Consider the following 23,724-nt stretch of genomic DNA (forward strand, 5'->3'; position numbering starts at 1 on the left):
GAGGTATGACTAGTAGCCACTGGCGGCCGTCACCGTTGTAATTGCGTCGGTGGAGAAGGTCGTCGCGAACCGCGAAATGGTGGGCTTGACGACGCAACGTGCGAGTGGATGGAGTGGATGGATCAGTCAGCAAGTCTATCAGTGAGGCAATCCATTGATCCTTGCGCTGTTCAGTAGCAATGGCATGAATGCTAATCGAAGAAATGGCAACGTGAGACACTGAGTTGTTGGCATTGTCGTCAGGCAAGGGAGAGCGCGACAGGGCGTCGGCGTCAGCATGTTGCCTTCCATTGCGGTATAGCACGCGGATATCATAGTCTTGCAGGCGAAGTGCCCACCGGGCGAGACGGCCTGAGGGATCTTTCAATGACGACAACCAGCATAGTGCGTGGTGGTCGGTGACGACATCAAATGGGCGACCATACAAATAAGGTCGGAACTTTGCAAGGGCCCAGACGATTGCCAAACATTCCTTCTCGGTGACTGTGTAATTAGTCTCGGCTTTAGTAAGCGTACGGCTCGCGTACGCCACGACATATTCCGGGAACCCTGGTTTGCGCTGCGCAAGGACAGCGCCGAGGCCGACACCACTGGCATCCGTGTGTACCTCTGTAGGGGCCGTAGGGTCGTAGTGGCGGAGTATGGGAGGCGACGTCAACAAACGACGAAGTGTTCTGAAAGCGTCGTCGCACTGTGATGACCACGAATGGAGAGGCCCGTTACTTCCGAGAAGCTTCGTCAGCGGCGATATGATAGTCGCGAAGTTTCGAATGAAGCGCCGAAAGTAGGAACACAGTCCTACGAAGCTGCGCAGTTCCTTGACGGATGTCGGCTTGGGGAACTCGGTCACGGCCCGAAGCTTGGCTGGATCAGGGAGAATTCCGTCCTTGGACACGACGTAGCCGAGTATTGTCAGCTGCCGAGGTGCAAATTGGCACTTCTTTAGGTTAAGTTGCAGACTGGCGTTGCTCAGACGCGTTAAAACATGCCGAAGGCGTTGAAGATGCGTCGAGTAGTCAGGAGCGAAAACGACGACGTCATCGAGGTAGCACAGGCACGTGTGCCATTTTAGGTCACGCAGAACTGTATCCATCATGCGCTCAAAGGTGGCGGGCGCATTGCACAGCCCAAACGGCATAACGTTGAACTCGTACGCTTGTACGAGTTCAACGTCGGGAGTGACAAAAGCGGTCTTCGGTCGAGCGTCCTCAGCCATAGGTACTTCCCAGTACCCTGAGCGCAAATCGAGGGATGAAAAGAATTCTGCTCCTTGCAGGCTGTCAATCGCGTCATCTACCCGCGGTAGTGGATACACGTCCTTACGAGTGATCTTGTTGAGGCGTCGGTAGTCCACACAGAACCGCACAGAACCGTCCTTCTTCGTGACGAGAACGACAGGAGATGCCCAGGGGCTGCTAGAGGGGCGAATAACATCGCGGCGAAGCATGTCGTCGACTTGCTCGTTGATTACACGGCGTTCTGTGGGAGATACGCGATATGGACGTTGCCGCAGCGGTGGCTGTGCGCCTGTGTCGATGCGATGCGTAACGGTGGATGTGCGGCCGAGAGAAGGTTGAGCGACATCGAAAGAAGAGCGGAATTCTTCCAACAGGCCCAAAAGCTGGGAACGCTGGCCCTGCGTAAGGTCGTCGGGTATGCAGGGACCGAATATATCATTGGATGATGAAGCAGATGTCGAAACAGCACCAAGCGTACAGGAACTTGAGCAGTGCATGTCATCGGGTTGATCCATAACTTGCGCGTCTTCGATGGGTTCCACGCTTCCGAGACATTCCCCTCGCACCAACGTAACGCTGTACGGAGATGAGTTCACAACAAAAATAGTGGTGCTGCCGTGAGTGAGTTGCACGGTCGCGAAAGGAACCAGCAAGATTTTTTTTTATGAAGACACGATGAGATGGCGAGAGGAGTGCAGCGGTGTCAGAAAGGCTTGCGCAGTAGAGCGACACCGCAACGGACGAGTTTGCAGGCACTTGAGTGTCGTCGCTGACGAGTAACTTGCTTGCAGCGGATGGACTGTCAGCCGGCGTCAAAGAAGAGAATTGCGTGAGTTCTATTTCTGCTGGTGCGCAATGAATGACGGCGTCGTGGCGGGAGAGAAAATCCCATCCTAGGATGACGTCGTGAGGGCATGAAGAAATTATGATGAATTCGACCGCATACATCACGTCCTGAATCATAAGGCGGGCTGTGCACACCACCGTAGGGTGAATACTTTGGGCGCTGGCTGTACGGAGGGAGAGCCCACAAAGTGGCGTGGTCACTTTGCGCAGTAATCGGCTAAGTTTTTCGTCCATCACGGATACGGCGGCTCCAGTATCAACAAAGGCATATGCACGAACGCCATCCACAAGCACGTCTATCACGTTCGAAGGGCTTTCCTGAGGGCTTCCGCAGTTCGACAGCGTCGCAGCCCTTGCCCCGTGGACTGCGACGACTAGTTTTCCTGATCACCCTCGAGTGGACGTGGCCGCATCGGCGACAGTGAGCGACGTCGTGGAGATGGTGAACGGCGGGTAGACGGAACGGGGCGGGACGAGGGCGACATAGGCGGCGGTTGGTCATAAGAACGGCTTGACTGGCTGGGAAAGTTGGAGGCGACCTGCGGTTGCTGCACACGATTGCAATAGCGTGCTACGTGACCGACGCAACCACAAGCAAAGCAGATGGGGCGATTGTCAGCAGTGCGCCATTGGTTTGCGGGTCGCATCCATGTCGCAGAACGCGATTGGCGAGCCGGCTGCTGATATGAGTGCATGGTAGGCGGCACTCGGGGCACGTGGGTGACGCCGACGTTTGTAGGCGAGATTGTTTCTCCAAAGGCCTGGGGCCTCGCGACGGTTTCGGTGTAACTTAGGGGAACAGTTGCAGAAATCGGTGGGGGCGGCCTTGCAACAACTTGGGCGTAGCTGAGGGGCACAGATGCAGGAGGCGGCTGGTGGTATTCAGGGACGACCTCCGCGATTTCCTGCTGAATGGCTCGGCGGAGCGGAGGTAGAAGTGTACTTGATGGCTGTTGAGCATGTTGTGGGGAAGCAAAAGCCAGTAGAGAGACCTGGCGGGCAACTTCCTCACGCACGAACGACTTGATTTCAGCGAGCAAGGTTGCGTGGTCAGGAACTGCTGACAAGGCCGATAGATCAGCATCACGTGGTGGCGGTCGACGGGTCATCAAGCGCTGCCGCCGCAGCTCGTCGTAACTTTGGCATAACATGATGACTTCTGCCACAGTGCGGGGGTTCTTTGCCAGGAGCATGGTGAAGGCATCGTCGGCGATGCCTTTTAGAACATGCGTGATTTTGTCAGCCTCTGACATGTTCTGGTCGACTTTCTTGCACAAGTCAAGGATGTCCTCGATATAACTTGTGAAGGACTCGCCGGTCTGCTGGGCTCGTTCACGTAAACGCTGTTCAGCTTGCAGCTTACGAACGGCCGGGCGGCCGAACACGTCGACGACAGCGGTTTTAAAAGCGGACCATGTCGAGAAATCAGATGCGTGGTTGTTGTACCACATGCCGGCCACACCCGCGAGATAGAAAAACAGGTTGCCGAGTTTACCTGCCTCGTCCCAATGGTTGGGGACGCTCACGCGTTCCTACATGGCCAGCCAGTCCTCGACGTCGGTGCCATCCGCTCCGGTGAAGACAGGAGGGTCGCGGATGCGGGGGACACCGGGACATGGCGTCGGCGTAGGAGGAAGCGTTTGCTGGGCGGCGTCTTGGTGCATGATTGGAGGCACGGTACGGGATCGAAGCTCCAAGGGCATCGAATGCGGACCGAAGGTGTTTGAAGGGCAGAGCACTCTAAGCACTCTCCACCAAATTGTTAAGCGGTTTATTGGCGGACACTCAGCGATAATTAACGACAGCGACAGTCAATGCGGGGATCGACTCTCTGCGCGAGCTGCTCTTATGAAAAGGGCGACCCACTAGAAGGCGCTGAAGAGGACGACCCACTGTTCAAAGGCTTTACCACAATATATATATATATATATATATATATATATATATATATATATATATACATATATATATATATATATATATATATATATATATATATATGTATATATATATGTATATATATATATATATATATATATATATATATATATATATATATATATATATATATATATATATATGTATATATATATATATATATATATATATATATATATATATATATATATATATATATATATATTGTGAGCGCTGACTATGTACTTCATCTTCATCTGTATGACCAAACCATTGTAGTGATCATCATCGTATGTCACGCGGGCTGGCTCTCTGGCTCGTGCGTCTGGATTAAAAAAAAGGATAACCTGGTTGCTGCCGTACCGGACGTGGTCTCATAAGTGGTGGAGCGTGCTTTGGTTCCCACGTCCTCCTGCTCTACCCGTCACCCCTGGAGCTCCGGTCTGGTCGACGGTTGTGTCCTCAAGCAACAGCAATGGCAGAACCCAACCCGCCCACTGCTGCAACCGCTCCTTCTCAGCCACTTAGGCTTCACTACACCGTGAGTACCTCTCATCGAGACCCTCCGGTATTTTCCGGCCTTCGCAACGAAGACGTCGAAGAATGGCTCGACAGTTATGATCGAACCAGCGTTTGTAATTATTGGGACGAGGCGCACAAACTGCGCTACGTTCCTTTTTACCTCAATGGCGTCGCTAAAACCTGGTATTACAACCACGAGAGCGACTTCTCCAATTGGTCGGCCTTCACGGGGCATCTCCATCAGGTATTTGGCACGTCTGCAGGATGTTCTGTAGTAGCGAAACAGAAGCTCGCAACCCGCATTCAAGGGGACGACGAATCGTATACGTCCTACATTGAAGATATTCTGGCTCTCTGTCGCCGAGCACAAAATGACATGACGGAGGCCGATCGCGTTCGACATCCACTGAAAGGTATCAACTCTGTGGCCTTCAATGCTCTTGTGATTCAGAATCCGACTACCGTCCGGGACGTCATCACTACATGCCAACGCCTGGACGCGCTTCATTCCATGCGCCTTCCACACGCCTCCTGCGACGCTCGCTTTACCAAAGAGCATGAATTGCGGGCCCTTATCCGCACAATTGTCAGAGAAGAACTTCACGGCCTTATTGCAGGCAACCCTACCATTGCGTCTGTCCACACACCTCCTCCCAACCTGCGAGAGATAATCAAGGACGAACTGGCATCAATGACAAGCGCGGCACATGCCCCGTCTCCTGTGCGCTTCCCAGTGCCTTCGTACGCAGATGTTGCATCGCGGGCCCCTACACCAGTTCCAACCGTGCCTGCGGACGTCGGATGCGACCATGTGGCTGCGATGACAACGCAAGCGCCAAGGCCACGCCACTATTCTACATGGCGTCCTCCCCGCCCCATCTGCTTCTACTGTGGCATAAGGGGTCATATATCCCGTTTCTGCCGCCGCCGTCAGCAGGATGAAGGACGTGGTTACTCAGCTTACGAGAGAGACTTTTCCCCGAGACCCGATGAATACGATCCCGCACCGTATCCATCCACCTTCCGTCAGTCGCCCTCCCCTCCACGGTCTCATGCTGGGCCTCATCCGACTCGTTCATCTCGCCGCCGTTCTCCGTCGCCGTTTCGGCGTACGTCATCACCCTTGCGTCCCGCTCCGATCTCTCGGGACTCGGAAAACTAGAAGGTGCAGTTTTTGGAGGGGAAACTGCTTGTCATCGGAACGCTACAACTCCTCCGTCTCGTCCAGCTAATTTACTGCCTGTTTCTATGGAAGGTGTTTTTGTTGACGCCCTTATAGACACTGGAGCCGGAATTTCGGTAATTGATCGTGAATTGTGTTTTCGCCTGCGTAAAGTGCAAACTCCTTATGCCGGTCCCATGTTATGCGGTGCTAATGACAGTCCAATTCGCCCGACCGGGTTGTGCACTGCTCGTATTCTCATCGATGGAATCCGTCATCACATACAATCGGCTGTGCTGTCTTCGTGCGCTCATCTGATAATCTTAGGCTGGGACTTCTTGTCAGCGGCGTCTGCTGTAGTTTCGTGTGGTCGGCCCCTCATTCATATTACGGACACCGAGCTTTCTTCTGCTGCCGACCTTTCGTCACCCAACCTTGTGACAGCTGCGGATTTCCTCCTGCCTCCCGGACGAGAACGTGTCCTTACGATCAAGTCACGTGACATTCTAGATGGTGACGCTGTGGTTGCTCCTTGCCAGCGCTGCATTTTTCGAGGGATCACCATCGCATCTTGTTTAGTGCGGTTCTCCCGTGGTTATGCAAGCATCACGGCCTGCAACACGACGCCAGAACCACTTCTTTTGCCTGAGGGGACCACTGTTGCCAGCATTACCGAAGAAGCACCGCTTTGTGTCGTCATTGGTTCATCTGCTTCGTCATCCTCAAAGTGTATGCCAGCGGAAGATGCATTTCCTGCTCTCAAGGCCACTTTGTGTGAACATCTCAACCCAACGCAAACGGATGCCTTGCTAGCGTTATTAATGAAGCACAAAACTTGCTTTGACGTTTGTTCCGAAGGTCTGGGTCAAACAACAGTGACCGCCCATCGTATCGACACCGACGGATCCCGTGTGATTCGCCACCGCCCTTACCGTGTGTCGGCTTCTGAGCGCAAGCTTATAGAAGAACAAGTCAACGACATGCTCGCGCGCAACGTCATCAGGCCTTCGACGTGCGCATGGTCTTCTCCTGTCGTACTAGTGAAAAAAAAAGGATGGCTCGGTACGGTTTTGCATTGATTACAGATCACTCAACAAAATCACTCGTAAGGACGTCTACCCAAAGCCTCGCATTGACGACGCTCTTGATACTTTACAAGGTGCCGAGTACTTTTCAAATCTTGACTTGCGCTCCGGTTATTGGCAGATTCCAATGCACGAGTCTGATAAAGAGAAGACTGCGTTTGCTACGCCAGATGGGCTCTTTGAATTCAATGTAATGCCTTTCGGCCTGTGCAATGCCACAGCCACATTCTAACGGATGATAGACACGGTACTGCGGGGATTAAAATGGAAGACCTGCCTTTGCTACCTGGACGACATTGTCATTTTTTCGTCGAGCTTCTCACAGCACCTGGAACGGCTAGACGAAGTCCTCACGTGTTTAGCTAAGGCCGGTCTCCAGCTCAACACTAAGAAGTGTCGGTTTGCCAGTCACAGCATCAAGGTATTAGGTCACGTCGTCAGTAAACATGGCGTTGAGCCCGATCTCGACAAGGTTGCCGCGGTGCTGCACTTTCCTACACCAGCCACACAGAAAGACCTCCGCAGCTTTCTTGGCTTAGCGTCGTATTTCCACCGCTTTGTACGTGATTTCGCTACTATTGCGGCTCCTCTGCACAAATTTCTGACCACGAGCGCACCCTTTGTCTGGTCGGATGACTGCGAAGCTGCTTTTCACACCCTCAAGCGATGCCTCACATCACGGCCAGTGCTTCGCCATTTCGACCCTGCAGCACCTACTATGCTACACACTGACGCAAGTGGACTTGGCATCGGTGCTGCCCTTCTTCAGCGGAGCCACGCTTGCGAAGAACAAGTCGTGGCCTACGCGAGCCGTACTCTGTGACATGCTGAGCGAAACTACAGTATCACTGAGCAAGAATGTCTCGCCATCGTGTGGTCCATACAAAAGTTTCGTCCTTACTTATACGGCCGGCATTTCACAATAGTGACTGACCATCATGCTCTGTGTTGGTTATCGTCTCTCAAAAATTTGTCGGGACGCCTTGGCCGTTGGGTACTACGATTGCAAGAGTATGACTACAGCGTCACATATTGGTCGGGCCGAGAGCACCAAGATGCCGACGCTTTGTCCCGTTGCCCGCTCTCGCAGAGCACCGAAGTGTCACCTTCCATCTGTTCGTCACCGCACGCCAAAGTGACCAAACAGACGGCTGCTCCTTCGAAACAGTTAGTTGCCTCGGCGGACCTTCTTTCGTCCACAGATCTCGCCTCGCTCCAACATGCCGATACCTACTGCCGCACAATCATCGATCGGCTCACTGGCTTATCGCGTGCTCCAAACAGCCGCCTAAGACGACAACTTGCCCGTTTCAAGCTTCAAGAGGGAACATTATGTCGGCAAATTTACCATCCTCTCGGTAACCAATGGGTTCCCGTCATTCCTCGCTCACTTCGTCTAGAAGTTCTACAAGCGTTTCATGACGATGCGACAGCTGGCCACTTAGGGTTCCACAAGACCTACGACCGCCTCAGGACTCGCTGCTTTTGGCCTGGCCTCTCCACTTCTGTCGCCAAGTACGTCACTTCCTGCGCGTCATGCCAGCACCGAAAACGTACCACGTCTCTTCCCGCAGAGCCACTGCAACCACTGCCGTGCCCGTCCACTCCCTTTGAATTTGTGGGCATAGACTTATACGGACCTCTTCCGCTTACGTCAGCCGGTCACCGCTGGATTGTTACTGCCGTAGACCACCTTACTCGCTACGCGGAGACGGCAGCTCTTTCATCTGGTGCTACCTCTGAAGTAGCCGATTTTTTCCTTCGCGCCATTATTTTACGACATGGCGCACCGCGTGTGCTCCTTAGTGACCGTGGCAAGACATTTCTTTCACATGTCCTTGCTGAAGTCTTAAAGGCCGCTAACACTATTCACAAGACCACATCAGCGTATCACCCAGAAACTAATGGTCTGACTGAGCGTTTTCACCGAACTTTGTCCGACATGATCTCTATGTACGTGCAACCAAATCACAAAAACTGGGACACAATACTTCCTTTTGTCACGTTCGCATATAACACTGCCATACAGCGTACAACGAATTTCAGCCCTTTTTTTCTCGTGTATGGCCGTATACCGACTTTTGTTCTGGACACCACCTTTTTGTCCACATCTTCCAATCCATCTTCATCTCTCCCGGAAGAGTTCGCCGCTCGCGTCGCCCGCTGCCGTAAAATCGCCCGTGCCAACACTACTACCATTCAGGACAAGAGAAAAAACGACCTTGATGCGAAGCGTCGAGTTGTTGTGTTCCGCCCAGGCGACGAAGTCCTTTTGTGGGCACCTGTTCGTGTACCTGGGCTCTGCGAAAAATTCCTTCACCGGTATCTCGGTCCATACACCGTCCTGGAACGAACATCTGAAGTCAACTATCGCGTTGCTCCTGTCAACGCGGCTTCTGATCGTCGTCGCCGCCACACCGAGATCGCCCACGTCTCTCGACTGAAACGATATATTCGGCGTCCCAACGCTTTCTAACTTGCTGCCCTCTTTCGCGAAGGGGGAAAATAGTGTGAGCGCTGACTATGTACTTCATCTTCATCTGTATGACCAAACCATTGTAGTGATCATCATCGTATGGCACGTGGGCTGGCTCTCTGGCTCGTTCGTCTGGATTAAAAAAAAGGATAACCTGGTTGCTGCCGTACCGGACGTGGTCTCATAATATATATATATATATATATATATATATATATATATATATATATATATATATATATATATATATATATATATATATATATATATATATATATATATATATATATATAGCGGGAGTAATAATTCAATGGGCCAGTTAGTCTTCGTGAAGGTATGGGATATGGCACAACGGGAGCGTTGTCAACAAGGATAAATATATTTATTTCCCAACAGTTTCGGGAGGGGACCTCCCTTCATCAGGGGATGAGTTATACTCATCCCCTGATGATAACTGTTATAACTCATCCCCTGATGAAGGGAGGTCCCCTCCCGAAACTGTTGGGAAATAAATATATTTATCCTTGTTGACAACGCTCCCGTTGTGCCATATCCCATATATATATATATATATATATATATATATATATATATATATATATATATATATATAAGGGAGAGAAGTGTATACCTAAGGGCTCGTATTTCCGTGTTTTAACACAATATTAATGAGATATAACAGACAGCAATGCCAAGGAATGTACAGAGGAAGTTATTAGAACCAATGGAATGTAAATAAGAAGAAAGGACAGTGGATGAAAAAATTACCAGCTGTGAGCATATATATATATATATATATATATATATATATATATATATATATATATATATATATATATATATATATATATATATATATATATATATATATATATATATGTGTGTGTGTGTGACGCTACGATGAAGGGGTGACGTGGCCTGGCTCATACGCCATCTTTTTTCTATTCTCACTTCTTCCTTCTCAGCTTCTAACAACCATCACTTCATACGTCACACGATTCCCCCTCCCCCCGAAAGCTGGCACCGGTTACAACAACAAATTGAAAACAAAATAAACAAAATAATGGCCAAATTCGCAGTTTCACGTCCCGACGGAGTTCCACAATCTCACTAAATCTTCAAGGCCGAGGAAGCAGTCCGGTGATTTTTATGACGACTCTGGTGGACGAGCTTGACTGTTGCGTTCCGGACAGAGTGGGCTACACATGAACACTGACAATACTGCTTGAACTGTTCTGGGGACTGAGCAAGGTTGGAACGCATTGTTGCATTGGCAGCTCGGATGTCGTCGGGGTTGTATTTTTCGTCGTGAATGGTGCAATCCCGGTGCTTCTTGCTTTCGTGCTTTTTGACAGAATGTGATGAAGTGCCTGAGTGCTTGCGGTGTGCAAGCATTTCTCGGCGTTTTCTGTGGTGGTGCAGTCGGTGTAATAGCTGAGGCAGGGAGTGTCTCTGGTGACTTTTCTTTGTGCGAAAGTGTCTGACATCTTGAATTGGTCTTTGGTTTAGAGATCTTGTTTTCCGATGTTCTTTTATTGGTGAGTGCGCTTCCGTTGAATTTTGCGTTCGTCGATGCCCTCGTTGCAGTCTCTCTCGTTGTAGCATGAGTTTATGAACTTGGCTTTGCTTGCTTTCCTGAGGTTGCTCAAGAGATGGCTGTAGTGGCACCCTTTCCGGAATGGGGCGTTCATTTCCTTCGGTGTTTGACGCGTCCTGTAGGCAGCTGATGAATGGTGAACTGGTGTCTTGCTTGTCTGGCATAGTTGGTAATGCGTCATCCTTGCTAGCATGCTCTTCAGAGGCTTCGGTGACGGGGTTCATTACGGGCGCTTCCGAAAGACAACTGTGTGCGAGGTTTGATGTATCATGCACTTCTGAATTTGTTCGATTCCTGAATTGGTGAGCTCTGCATGTGGGCACCACAGGTGACATGACATTACTAGGTTTGAACTGCAGATTTTGGCAAGTCTGTGGTGCCGCAGAAATGACACGAAACTCTTCAGGGGCTTCTTTTTCGCTGTTCACTGCGAGTAGTTCTTGCGCCTGGTAGCGTGCGACGTTCGATGCGTTCGAGCCTTCTGTTTTGTTTGGACTCTCGGGGGTGTGTGCACCGGACGGTGATACATGAACCCGTGCAGAAGGAGCATGGCTCAACTGTGTATTTTCTCGGTGTGTCAGCTCGTCTATCGTGAACATGATGTCCTTATGGGGCAAACGGTGAGCGTCAGGGACGCTTGAAGAGCCGCGTGATGGAAAACCGGATGGTGGACTATGTATGCGAGACGAAGCATGAAAGGCATCAGTAGGGTAAGCGACGTCTCGTGTCGTATGTTGGTGCCACGACTTTGGAAATGCCGACTTTCGTGCACGAGGAAGCTGCGCTTGACGGTTGGGTTTTTCCCAATATACGCATGGCCTTCTGTAAGTAAACGCATGTGCCACTTCGTCTTGAGGCACTTGTCGATTCGCGCTGGACTTTCTAATGCTTGAGGACTGCTTAGGAAATTGTTGATAGTGTGCAGTTGTCTCTAGATGGTTGGCAATGAGTAAGTCTTGGTCATAGTCATTAAAACGGGTAATCATCTCCTCTTTGATTTTTTGCCATGACTCGTCGTTCTCGAATATGTGAATTAGGTAAAATTTGAATGCCTCACCGGTGACGTAGTCGCTGAAGTTCGTAACCATCTCCCGTTCCGACCAAGATGCAGCGGTAGCGTGGAGTTCGAACAGGTTGAACCAGTCCTGTACGGGTCCGTCGTCCACCGATCCGGTGTACTTGGGGATGTCGAGGTCAGCCGATGGTTCTGTCATGGTGCTGGTCGTTGTCCTCCTAGGCGGTAATTCGGTAGTCAATGTACGGTCAGGGCGTCTTCTGGGGAACTGCGTCGATGATGAGTGACTGATGAAGAGGCAGGCAGGCCTCCATCCTGTCGACTTGTGTGACGCTACGATGAAGGGGTGACGTGGCCTGGCTCATACGCCATCTTTTTTCTATTCTCACTTCTTCCTTCTCAGCTTCTAACAACCATCACTTCATACGTCACATATATATATATATATATATATATATATATATATATATATATAAGCTGTATGCTTTGCGCAGTGACCACGGTGGCATTTTCAATGGTAGCTTGCAGTGAGTGACCTGGCTGGTAATGGTGGTTTCCCAAGAAACACTCCTCACCTACGACAAATCAGGAACGCCTCCCCAATCAGTGCGATAAGGGCAAGCGAAGCGTGGCGTGGGCACACGTAAGCTTTCTTTCTTGCTTTCTTTCTTTCTCGAACAGAGAGAAGTAAGAACAGTGACAGCTAGTTCACACTCGTCCTGTGTATACCTGTGCGTTAGTTTTGTTCGCCCATCTTAACGCGTTTGATCAGCGCTTTTCGAGTGTCAAGCTGGTTGCGCGATGAAAAGGGGGGGGGGGGGTGCGAATACGCTGGTCACTTTGTGCCGAAGTTGTCTGTGTGGTGCCAGCGGCGAAAGCCACAAGTCGCATCGGTTCATCCTAAGGATGTCGCTCGACTTGCTAATGAATTAAAGCAGAAACGTGGGTTCCAGTGCGCCAAGTCGCATGCTGAAACGAGTGATGAACGGGAACTTCGGTTAGCTTACACGTCAGGAGAAGTATCCAGAAAGACGACAGCGATGAGGCTTTGGGAACCGAAATGGACGCCTCGCGTTTGGCTTCGGGCACGGCTTCAGACACTGACGAAACGACAGTAGCGGACGCAAGCACTACGAAACGTTCGACTAGCCATATCGTTAGGATGGCAAACTGTGCCTTGGCGACGAGGTTAAACAATCAAAACCAATTATAAAAATTTTGGGGTCCCTAAAGCTCCCCCTTCAAGAGTTGAAGGCGACGGCGATATCCTGTTCCTGGTGCGCCCTTCGAGCACATAGCGCATGAAACCTTCTCGAACTTGCTATGCACCCAGCACGGTGTGTGCCTTTTGCTGCGGGCGACCGGCTCTAAACCCCGAAGTCATTCAGATGATCACATTTTTTGACGTTCGACAGCAACGGGCGCTAGTAGCATGGATTATTACTGCAATATTTCATGTTGTATTGTGAAGCATGTATACAGGACGCATATGCTTGTATGGCATGAGAGTTACTTTCACAGCATTTTCAAGTAGAAGTTATTTTTACTGCATTCAAAAGCAGACGCGTGGCTGTGTGGTAAAACATTCGCTTACCCACAGACGACCCGGGTTCAATTCCAAATCCAACCAAGGGTTTCTTTATTATTTATTTCATTTGAATTATTCTCGATTTTTTGGTCATACATAAGATGATGACTTTTCACTCACAACCAACAGTTCCGTCACTGCCGCTGATGCCAGTATTTCTGCGATACGAGCTCTTTAACGCTATCCTATGAAGCAAACCGGCTGCCTATAGGCTGGTTAACCTCCCTGCCGTTCTTTTCCCTCTATTTTCCTTCCTTTAACGCTATCGCGTTAAAATAGAAAAATGGCGGACCCTTAAGCTTTCGCCCTTAAGAGTTGAATGCTATAGCGATGTCCTGTTTTTTTCAAACGGTTCGCCGTGCATGAAACCTTTTCGAACTTGCTCTGCACCCTCTGTGAGGCCTTAAGGAAATGAGTGCAGTAGCGTGTGTGCCTTTTGTGGTGCAAGGCCGGCATTAAACCATAAAGTCATGACAATCGCGTGTTCAACGCCCAATCACAATGTACGCTTGTGCCACACATTATACTGCGAAATTACGTGCTGTATTTTAAAACTTCTATACAAAATGCGCGTGTTTGTAAAGCATACGAGTTACTTTCACTGCATTTTTTAGCAGAGTAAGTTAGTTGCACTGTATTCACATGCAGATGCGTGGCTGTGTGGCAGGACACCCGCCTGCAGCGCAAACGACCCGGGTTCGATCACCACTCAGATCCAGAATATTTAAATGCGGAGCATTTCTTAGTCGCACGATGTCGTGCGTCGGCGGCGAAGTCCACACCCCCGCTGCGCATGCTCGCGCTTCGCGTATCATGCCACATACTTGCGTCTCGTGCCAACTGTCGCTCTCTCTCTCTCTCTCTCTCTCTCTCTCTCGCCTCGCAAGGTCGACGCAGGCAGCGTATGCTAGTAAAAACCGACTGCTCAAGCTGCGCAATCGTTCACTGGCCACCCCTTATATGTTGGCATTCGATCGCACATCAGTGTCCCACCACTCGTTGAAGGGAACACTTCTCCTTCATTCAATAAATAAGAATAATAAAGGCGGAATAACAATTAAGCATTCCCAAACCATACCCAATTATGCAACATTCACGCGATACCCCGACCACTTTGCGACGAATTTACTCGAGATCGCCCCTTGGGAAGATAACGCGGCATTTTTTATAATTTATTTTATTTGCATCTCTCTCGATTTTTTTTTAGTCACGCAAGATGCTGGATTTTTCGGTCGTGCAAAGATGATGATTTCTCGCTCACAACAAACGACGCCGACACAGGCACCGAGGCCGACGCCGGAATATCTGCGAAACGAGCTCTTTAACTCTGTCGCGTTAACAAGCTTTCGCTTGCGTTACCGAGCCCAGCCGTGGTAAGCCGCAGCCACGGGGCTATTACTTTAACAGGGGTAGAGAGTACTAGAAGTATACTCTACCTTGTAGTACACTCGAGCAGGGGCGAGTTCCCGCTACGTATTCCCACAATTCACATCCTGGAATGACTTTCAGTAACATTCTTTCTCCGTTAGTTGAATATTAGGATTGGACTTAATTGTAAGAAGATAGCAGTTCTTTGTGATACTTTAGACATTAAAATGAGTTTCGTCGTTTCTTATGAGATATAATCTAAGCACGTCTTGAAGACACGAAATTGTGCAAGTTTAGACGAGCAGTTTTTGGAAAAGTTGGAGAATAATCTTGGGATATACCGATGCTACTAAAAGAATAGAGGTCATACCACGTGCCCGTCTTTCATGATATTATGTCACTTTCTTCCAAGTTTTACGGGGGCGTCATGCTGCCTCGAAAATACTCCAATATTCTTAGCGGGACGGCTCAGTGCTCTCCCATAGTTGAGTACAAAGTACTCGAAATCCTGAAACAGTTTTTTAGGAGCGTATAAAATAAACAAACAAAAAAAGGGGCGAAGCTCCTTAAAGCGGCACCCGTTCGTCCCTCGTTGTCGTAGTCGTAGTCGTAGTCGTAGTGTGTAACCAGTGTTACATTTTGACCTGCAAGGTGGTGCCGGTGGGAGATTTCTCCTCTGCTTTGTTGCACAATAAAAAGTTCGCGGCGTGCGCGTTAACTAAAAGCAGAATGGTCCTGTCTCTCATTCCCCATCAGCAGCCATTGGCATAAACATTGAACACTATCTGACAATTCGTCATCCATTAATCTTTCTTTTCCCCTTTCCCTTCCCCCAGTGTAGAGTAGCAGGCTAGAGCAAACTATCGCTCAGGCCGACCTCTCTGCCTTTCTGTAAATAAACATACTTCCTACTTCCTACTACTATCTGACAATAAAGGGTTGCTACGTTATACTCGCTGAGTGTAACCTCCTTAGTATCAGAAAGGTTTAGCGAGCGTTGGGCCGCAGTGCCATGAATACAATAAACTAGTATATACCATGAACTCGACGTGGTTAAAGGTGGGAAGCAGACACGAAGCGCAAGCCGTAACAAAGTGTGCGTGTGCCACCTCTCGTTTAGTCCTTGGAATGTCCGCTGGATGGCGGTGCTTCTATATGGGGAATATATGATGAAAATATGCGAGATGGTGGTACTTGGAGTGCTGAATAGATGGACGAACGGACACACAGACAGATGCATGGATGGACGCATGAACAGACGCAGGGGCGGATACATGGACGAACGCAGGGACGGACGCACGAACAGACGCACGCACGGACGGGCGGATGGACGCATGGACGGTCACACAGACGAACGCATGGACGCACGGAAGCAAGAACGAATGGATGGACGAATGCTTCGCCCCACTCTCCATCATTCACTCCGTGGATATGCTGCCATTTGTTTTCTAAACACCCGTCCTTCAATTTCTATCTAAAGAAAACTTCCTGCAAGGTCCAAGGGACGGCTTATTGGTCTCCCATAGTACAGAGTACCGAATACTGTAAATTGGTAAATACTTATTCTAGACACACTGCCGAATCACACGTTGTAATTCTTCCATGTATCATGTATTCATGGCCTCAAGTGTGAGGCCCACGGCGCGGCTATCGGCTCTCCCATAGTAGAGTACCAACTACTCTGAATCGTTAACCACTTCTTTCTAAACATCTGTTCTAAGCAAGCATTCAAGATCCAGGGTCATACCAGTTGGACTGGGATGACTCTGCTCTCCCATGGTTGAGTACCAACTCTGAAACGTTAACGCTTTTTCTTAACACGCCCTTTTGCCTCTCGCGCTCTCGCAGTTCCTCACATCCACAGTGCATGCCGGGACGGCTCACTATTCTCCCATAGTTGAGTACGAAGTACTGGTAATCGTTCCACACCTTTTCTTCTAAAGAGAGTATTTGGAAGTCTGCGAACTTCACAACTGTATCTGCATGCTACGGCTTTCAGCTCTCCCAGAGTACCAAGTGCTCTAAACCGTTAAACACTTTACCAAGCACACTGCCTCACGTTGTTCTAGAGGAGACACCACTATTGCCTGGCAGTTACTGTATCACATACAAGGACGGCTTTCTGTGCTCTCAGGGTGAAATACCAAGTACTCCGAATCGGTACACGCTTTTTCTAAACACACACAAGGTTTCTTCGTATTTGACTTAGACGACTTTATTTCCTCCTATAGTAGAGTACTAATATTTTAAATCGTTATACAGCTTTTTTGAACCCAATTCAGATGATAGTAGAGTTCATTCGTTTGTCAGCCTACCTCGACAGCTCAAAATACTCTCGTAGTAAGTACAGCGTACTCCAAATCGTTCAAAATTTGTTCAAAACACAGCCCCACTTTCGCTCATCGGGACGGCTTTCTGCACTACCACAGTAGAGTACCGAGTACCTTATACTGTTCACGCCCCCTTTTTTTATTTAAATCACACATCTTATCGCACATCATCGTACTGCAACCCGTCGAACGTTTGTTCTGAACAAACGAGAACTCTTTAAACACATTGTACAGACAATACATGGCCACTTCTTTGTTATGTATCACGTCAAAATGTACTTCTTGCAAGCACAACGCATTTTTAAACACATTAAGACCCTCTGTAGCTTCCCGGTATCTCCTACTGTATATAGAGCACAAACGAGTACTCTGAAGCATTCACCTTTTAATATAAACACTCTATACAATTAACGAAGGGTGCCCGTATCTTTTTGCTGTTGTTACCAGAGTATGGCATACGCTATATCGTTTCCATTTTCCGCACTATTGCTATGGACAGCAGCGTGTGACTCTTAATTCGTTCGGAATACAGCTTTTTTTTTTCTGTCGGTTGCGCTCTTCTTTCTCGGCAAAGGGAATTCATTTGACAACAGGATTAAGGGGAAAGCCTTATATGGCTGATATAAATCGAAAATTATTCTCGGGCGTAAACACAAGTGATGAAAAAAAGCATCTACCCGTGATGGCGTTATATTTCATAATTGCACAATGACGTTCTATGACGACGCCATCACATGACAACGTCCTCACATGATATCGTCGCTCGCTCAAAGGTGAGCTGATAGCGAAGGTAGAGCATAACAAAGTGAAGAGAAAATAGCTTGCAGCGCCTCCGATTTTAGAGGCAAAGCAACACCGCGTTACTGAGTTGATAAAGATTTCAGATAGAGTGCATGGGGGAAGATCCGTGCATTTCTGAGAACAGAAAAAAAGTCACTTTCACCGCATGGGCGAAGCAGTGAAAACAATAGCAGCGCATTGGAATATCGTACGAAGTAAGGATAGCAGCTAGCTCTGATGGCTCCGGTATCTCGTAATTAGGCACAACACGAATGTGGTGTGCATACTAATGAGCGAATGTGATGACCGCGAGGCGCTGCACGCGCTGTCGGACGTCTCAGTGTGAACTAAGCGGTGATAGTATAGTCTACTGACGTCAGTCAAAACATAGCACGCACCAGCGCGCAGGAACGCGCCCTTACGAATGAACTTTCTCACTTCGACAATTCCCCCCAAAAAATTTACAGTACTAGGAAATTACAAAATTCGCAAAAAATGATTTTACTGAAGCCGGCGCTTCACAAAGGAACTTCCAGCAGGCATTCTACGATATTTTTAGACGGCAGGTCTGTACATGCACAGCTGTTCCATGCGACACGTTTGAAGGTTTCGAAAATGAAAACCAGGGCTAGCAAGCTATGGCTGGTTACAAGCTAAGAAAAAATACACGCTCCACCTTTAATGCTGGAGCGCGCCTAACATTCACCTGTGCAACAGAGCAATGATTGGTGATTTCCGCTCAAGCCATAAGCACTTTTTCGCTGATGATGCAAGTATACGCACTTTATAAAGTAAAAAGTTCGTCGTTTCTTGTTAAAACGTTACGTTTGGCTGAACAGTAGAGTCAGAATTTTGATGAAAGTTTGCTAAGGAATAAAATGTTTTGGCATAAAACTATTGAAATCAATACGTGCCTGTCCAGCCAAGTTATAAGTTTGTAATACGTACAGAGCGAAGCCAAGGAGATAAGCGATTTGCAGCTGCCTGCATCGATAAGGGGCCTCGCCCCCTATAACAAACATCCAAGGCTTCTAGCGGGACGGCTCAGTGCTCTCCCATAGTTGAGTACGAAGTACTCGAAATCGTTAAACAGTTTTTTTAAACATACAGCATAGGCTCACGGGACAGATTTATGGCCTCTCATAGTAGAGTACCAAGTACTCTAAATCGTCAACTACTTTTTCCGAACACACACGTAGTTAGTGTGCCAAAGTGTATGTGCCCTGTTACTGGAACATAAGTCTTTGTGTTCTGTACATACTGTAAATGAATGTTTTCTAAACAGTAAGTGCACATACTGAAATTGGAACGATACAGAAAAGATTAGCATGGCCCCTGCGCAAAAATGTCAAGCAATATCGTGTAGCATTCCACATTTCTAAACAGAGTAAGTAACATCATTGTCCATCTTTTTGTGTGCACATAAGCTATGCAAGATATATCTGGAAACGAAATTCTCTTCAAACTAGAGTAACATGTTTACTATGTTACTCTATGGCTGTCCATTGATCAAACCTTATTTTTTTAGGACGGCTTTCAGCTCTCCCATAATAGAGTACTAAGTACTCTAAATCGTTAACCACTTTTTCTAAACACACAGTGGAGTCGGCGCTTATGACAGCTTTCTGCTCTCTTTTAGCAGAGTACCAAGTGCTCTTAAATCGTAAAACACTTTTAGAGGCAAAGCCCCCAAAGCGATGCATCTCTTCCCCCTAGCTCGTCTTGGTTCGTGATCGCCATGTTCGATGACTAACTCAGTCGGTGCGGACATACACACAGACGACGGACGCTTCGCCCCACTCATTATTCACTTCATGAATATGCTGTGATTTTTTGTTTCTAAAGACACATTTATGAAAAATCTGCCTGGACCGCTTTGGGTGGAGCACACATTTATTTTTATGTTTTAGCCGACTATACTTTCGATGACATGTACAGCTGAGCTTCATTTCTGTTCACTGCACAAATAATTTTGGGAACACCCAATGATGGGTGGATGTAAGGCAGTGAAGTAGGACATCATCATCCTCGTGACCCCTTTCTGCAACGCCGAAGCACGTTTTGCCGGAGATTATTAAAGGTTCGAAGATATTCAGGCTGTAAAATCAATCTTTACTTCTAAATTCTTGGTTTCTAAATTGCTTACTTTGTTTGTTTTTGTTGTTAAAATTGTCTGCTCCATATTCTATATACGCAGTTTCTATTTGTCAATTTTGAACATTGAATTTTTGATTCCCTTCGTCGTTTGAAAAGACGCAAGCTAAAAAATAAAGTGCTTTCTTATAACTGCTCAAATTTTGGTCAATCTCCCAGCGTAGGTGTGTGACACAGATTTCAGGCTATACTTCTACGAAGTGCGCAATTACAGGAGCTGGGGTCAATTCTTCATTCCAATCCCAGTCCGATCTTGCTCGATGAGCTTTCCGGTCTGGCCGTTCAACAATTTTGGCACCGTTCAGTGTTGCGGAAAGGGCACCTTAATTTCATTCCAATTATATTCCTGGGAATCGGAACATGTCGCAATTACATTCCTTTCAATTTCTCGGAATTAAACAACTTAGCTCATTCCCACTCCGAGAATGGCGGGCAGTTGAAATTCCATTCATTCCATTTTTTCCACGAAGGAAAGGTATCATGCTAGTTTTTTTTAATTAAAAATCAACGTTTCGTAAAGCTGATTGATATGTGGGGTTTAATGTCCCAAAACCACAATATGATTACGAGAGACGCCGTAGTGGAGGGCTCCGCAAATTTCGACCACCTGGGGTTCTTTAACGTGCACCCAAATCTGAGTATACACGGGCCTACAACATTTCCGCCTCCATCGGAAATGCAGCCGCCACAGCCGGGATTCGATCCCGCGACCTGCGGGTCAGCAGCCGAGTACCTTAGCCACTAGACCACCGCGGCGTGGCTCGTAAAGCTGATGTCATCAGATGTATTAGGAACGGTAAAGCTGCGCAAAACAAGTTACCAAGGTCGAGGGATAGTAGCTTGATGACGTACCTTGTGCACTACAGCCACCCTACTAATTTCCATAGGGGTAGTTCTACCGCTACATATAGTATTTGTATGGGGATCACGCTTGAACGAATGGTTAAATTTTAGTATTCGTCTTTGAATAAAGCGCTAAAAAATTGCAGCATATCCACAGAGTGAATGATGATGAGTGGGGCGAAGCGTCCGTCAGCCCGTTCGTGCTTCCGTCCGTCTGTTATTTCTGGCTTCCGTCCATCCGCGTGACCATCCGTGCATCCATCCATGCGTCCGTCCGTCTGTCCATGCTTCAGTCCATGCGTCCGTCCATCCGTACGTCCGTTTTCTAGTCTGTCTGTCCGTCCGTCTGTGCGTCCATCTAGTGAACACTCCAAGTACCATCATCTCGCCTCCCCCGTGGCACATACCCACTCCGTGCGTCCATAAATCTGTCTGCCAGTCTGCTAGCGTTTCTGTCCATCCGTCCATGCGTCTGTCCGTACGTACATCTAGTGAACGCTCCGAATACCGCCATATCCCATCTTGCATCCCGATGGCTACGTACGACAACAACGGAGGATGGACAGACCAATGCCTCAAGGAGTTTCGCCCCTAAAAAAAATACGCATTCACGAAGGAGGTGAGATGACGCGCTACTAGCAATAGAAGTTTCAATCAAAAGCGTACAAAGGTGTGCACAAAATACAAAAAAATTGGCCCCATATCTGCATGTTACACCACAAATGTCGTCGAAAGACGATAGCCCTGCGTATGGAGAGAGTGAACAAAACTTTAATTTGATGTTCTGCGCAAGAAAGTTGGTGAATGGTAATCGGTGAATGGTAATGGTTCGCCTCGAGCGTGCAGCGGAGGCGAACGAGCGCATCAAGTCACGTCACACGTGAGACATGAGCGCCATCTGGCAATTATCCTGGAAAACGGCGCGCGTGCCATGCGCACCCGTCTCAGAGGTGATAAGGTGTAGAACGAAATTAAGGCGACGGGTAGGTGCCACCACCGTGTCGTCTTAGCAAAGCTTTGGAAACACTTGTCGTTTCGTGCAAGCATAGCATGGCCAACGCAGCGTTATAGAGGCAACAAGTTTTAAAATTACTTATGTATGCCTTTTCTAGTGAAAAATACACATATATAATATTGACGTGTTATGATGCCTCAGATATGCGCAATAATTCCTTTTTAATTGACAATTGCACAAGTATGAACGCTGAACCTTGAGCAATATTGGTGGTTGCTGCGGATGGGGTCGGCCGTTTGGAGTATCTTTTGGTCACTCTGGAGCCGTTTAAAATAAAGTTAAGAGTGGACAAACAGACAAATATACAGACAGACAGACCAATTTTTTTGTGTCGAAGGTCCCTAAGAAAGACGATCGTCTTTAAAATCACAGCATATCCACGAGGTGAATGATGACGAGTGGGGCGAATCTCTTTGCAGGGAGGTCAATCGCCTTAGTCGATCATCAAAGTAAACACGTGAGAAACACTGTGTGCAGGTACTACGACGACTCAGGACGTATGACCCACGGCGTAAGGGGCCCAGACGCACGCACGGATGGACGCATGGACGAAGTGACAGACGCTGCGCCCCACTCATCATCATTAACTCCGCGGATATGCTGCGACGCCGTTTCAAGTGACATGCAATGCAATTTTATGACCTCGAAAGCTAGTAGCTACTACGACGACACGGGACGTACGACCCACGGGGTAAGAAACTTCGCCCCTAAAAACAAGCACGTCTTTGTCAGCAGGTTAAGAGAGATCAAGGTATTCTACTTCGTGGTTCTTAATATATTGGGTCTTACGTGCACACACTAGTTCAGCAGTTGTTAGTTTTTTATTTTGTCTTTTTTGGAAAATTGTGTGTTTATCTTCCTACGCTTCTGAATAAAGCCTTTGTTGCTAGTATCGCATCATCCCGTCTCGTTCATGCCCGTGTGTTGCCGTTTCTTACGTATGTTTTTCGAACATGACTTTCAACTGACTCGCCGAACTGTTCCTACTGATTCAGCATGTTTTAATAATGTTCAGGCTTAAACGTGCTCATGCTGAAATCAGGACGTGGCCTATTTTTATGCTGACAAAAGTAGCGTTCACGAAAACTAGGCACTTTTGCTACGCGTCTGAAGCGGTTGTGAAGTTAGACCAAAGATTAAGTTAATGGGGAACAAAACCCTCTAGATCGGCTGTTATTATTTGGAATGGTGCACCACTCGGGCACCATGCACCTTTGCATCAGATACTGATTGAACACTGGGACGCTCTGCTCATCAGCGCTCATGCTTGTCAAGCCTGCCTCGCAATCATGAATGGGGTGAAGCGAACCTTCTGCATTCGTCTATACGCAGATAGGCAATGGCTTCCTCGTCGCAAAGGTTTTTTTTTTTTTTTACGTGTGTCAGGTACTGAACAGCTCTGAAGATAAAGACCAGGCTGTACATAGAGTATTCGCCCGCTTTCGTGTTGGAGTATGAATGGGAACTTACGTGCAGGAGTAATTTGTTTCTCCCTTCAGTATCTGGTGGGATAATGCATTTGTTTGTGCACTATTTGATGCCTTGGTTTCTTTCTTGCAAATCGCCAGATTGTTCACACTTTTGCGGCCCGCCTATACCCTTCCTTGGCTTTGGCTAACCAAATGTGGACCAAGTTGTGACCTTCAAGCTAAAAAAATATGGACTCAGGCCTACATGCCTATTTTAGAGGTGATATTACAGTAGTAGAAATTAAGAGTGTAGCAAGACATGCTCCAATATACTGATTAATTGTTGAATTGCTCGACCTTAATGATGTTTAAAGTTTGA

At 48.0% G+C, this 23,724-nt stretch overlaps 1 protein-coding gene and 1 non-coding gene across 2 annotated transcripts in view; one reads left to right on the forward strand and one right to left on the reverse strand.

Annotated features, from left to right (window-relative positions):
- Nucleotides 1-23,724, reverse strand: part of LOC119165049 (prolyl 4-hydroxylase subunit alpha-2) — a 379,434-nt gene that overhangs the window by 13,719 nt on the left and 341,991 nt on the right. The gene's annotated exons all lie outside the window — the stretch shown is intronic.
- Nucleotides 19,197-19,304, forward strand: LOC119165962 (U6 spliceosomal RNA). Its single transcript, XR_005109101.2, has one exon. It is a non-coding gene; the product is annotated as a U6 spliceosomal RNA (small nuclear RNA).

The sequence above is a fragment of the Rhipicephalus microplus genome, chromosome 9, assembly GCF_043290135.1.
Source record: "Rhipicephalus microplus isolate Deutch F79 chromosome 9, USDA_Rmic, whole genome shotgun sequence".
In the NCBI taxonomy this organism is placed as follows: domain Eukaryota; kingdom Metazoa; phylum Arthropoda; class Arachnida; order Ixodida; family Ixodidae; genus Rhipicephalus; species Rhipicephalus microplus.